Below are 2,029 nucleotides of genomic sequence, written 5' to 3'. Positions count from 1 at the left end.
GTAAATAGTGCTGCTATAAAGATGGGGGTACATATATTCTTTCTGATTGGTGTTTTATGCTTCTTAGGGTATATTCCTAGAAGTGGGATCACTGGGTCAAATGGAAGATCAATTTTTAATTTTTTGAGGTGACACCATATTGTTTTCCATAGTGGCTGCACCAGTCTGCATTCCCACCAGCAGTGCACTAGAGTCCCCTTTTCTCCACACCCTTGCCAACACTTGTTGTTTGATGATTTGTGATGGTGGCCATTCTGACAGGTGTGAGGTGATACCTCATTGTTGTTTTGATTTGCATCTCTCTGATGATTAGTGATGATGAGCATTTCTTCATATGTTTCTTAGCCATTTGTATGTCCTGTTTGGAGAGGTGTCTATTTAGCTCCTCTGCCCATTTTTTAATTGGATTCTTTGTCTTCCTTTTGTGAAGTTGTATGAATTAACCCCTTATCTGATATATCATTGGCAATTATGCTCTCCCATACAGTGGGTAGCCTTTCCGTTTTGATGATTGTATCTTTCGCTGTGCAGAAGCTTGTCCTGGGATAGAGGACGTATCAGATATTAAACTGATAAGAACAGATACTACACTTGATCTTAGCCAAAAGGCCGAGAAGCGATTATATGTCTGTTTTTATGTTAGAATCATGGACTTATAGTATAGTTTAATATCAGATAGCATGATTCCTCCAACTTTATTTTTTTTCTCCAGATTGCTGAGACTATTCGAGGTCTCTTGTGGCTCCATATAAATTTTGTATTACTTGTTCTATTTCTTTGAAATATGTCATTAGTGTTTTGATAGGGATTGTGTTGAATCTAAAGATGCTTTAGGTAGTATATACATTTTAATGATGTTATTTCTTCCTACCCATGAACAAATTATATGCTTCCATTTATTTATATCTTGTTCAATTTATTTCTTCAGTATCTTATAATTTTCTGAGTACAAATCTTTTACTATGTTGATTAAATTTATTTCTAGGTACCTTAATTTTGTTTTTTTGGATGCAATTGTAAATTGGATTGTTTTCTTAGTTTCCCTTTCTGATAGTTTTTTATTAGTGTATAAAAATGCAACTGATTTCTGAATATTAATTTTGTATCCTGCTCCTTTATTGAATTCTTTTATCACTTCTAGTAGTCTTTTGGTGGAGTTTTTAGGGTTTTCTATACACAGTATCATGTCATCTGAAAATAATTACAGTTTATTTCTTTCTTTGCAATTTAGATGCCTTTTATTTCTTCTTCTTTTCTGATCACTGCAGCTAGGATTGTCAGTACTATGTGGAATAAAAATGATTAAAGCAAACATCTCTGTCTTGTTCCTGATCTTAAGGGAAATGATTTTAGTTTTTTCCCATTGAGTATGATGTTGGCTGTGGGTTTGTCATATATGGTCTTTATTATGTTGGGGTATGTTCCCTTTATTCCCACTTTGCTGAGAATTTTTAATCATAAATGGGTGCAGGGTGAAATATTTATTTTCAATATATTTTTAAGCATGCATATCAGGGTGCTATGCAAAAAAAAAAAAATGTCTTGTCTTTTCCCCATTGCATTTCCATTACAATTCAGCTTCCCATTCCTGCTCTATCTCATGTTTTGAGAACATTTAATTCTTTAAGGAATTTACTCTGAGTAAGGTAGGATTCTTGATAACAAAATATAAATACATATTCCATCAAAATATATAATATAAAAAATATATTTTCTCCCTGGCCAGTTTGTCTCAGTGGTGAGATCATTTGCCCTTGGACTAAAGGATTGCAGTTTCAATTATGGTTAAGAGCATGTACCTGGGTTGCAGGTTTGATACCCAACCCCAGTGGGGGCACATGCAGGAGGCATGAGGCAACCAATCAATGTGTCTCTCTCACAATTATGTATATTTCTCTCTCTCTCCCTCCCTCCCTTCCACTCTATCTAAAAATCAAAGGAGCCCTGGCCTTTTTGGCTCAGCTGTTAGAGCATTGGTCTGTGGTCCGGAGAGACCCAGGTTTGGTTCCCGCTAAGGGCATGTACCTCT

General features: G+C 35.4%; 1 pseudogene; it reads right to left on the bottom strand.

Annotated features, from left to right (window-relative positions):
• Positions 1-506: 506 nt before the first annotated feature.
• Positions 507-621, bottom strand: LOC118643073 (annotated as a pseudogene).
• Between the last annotated feature and the right edge of the window lie 1,408 nt (positions 622-2,029).

The sequence above is a fragment of the Molossus molossus genome, unplaced genomic scaffold (genome assembly GCF_014108415.1).
Source record: "Molossus molossus isolate mMolMol1 unplaced genomic scaffold, mMolMol1.p scaffold_m16_p_3, whole genome shotgun sequence".
Classification (NCBI taxonomy): Eukaryota; Metazoa; Chordata; class Mammalia; order Chiroptera; family Molossidae; genus Molossus; species Molossus molossus.
This window is presented reverse-complemented; position numbering and strand designations above follow the sequence as displayed.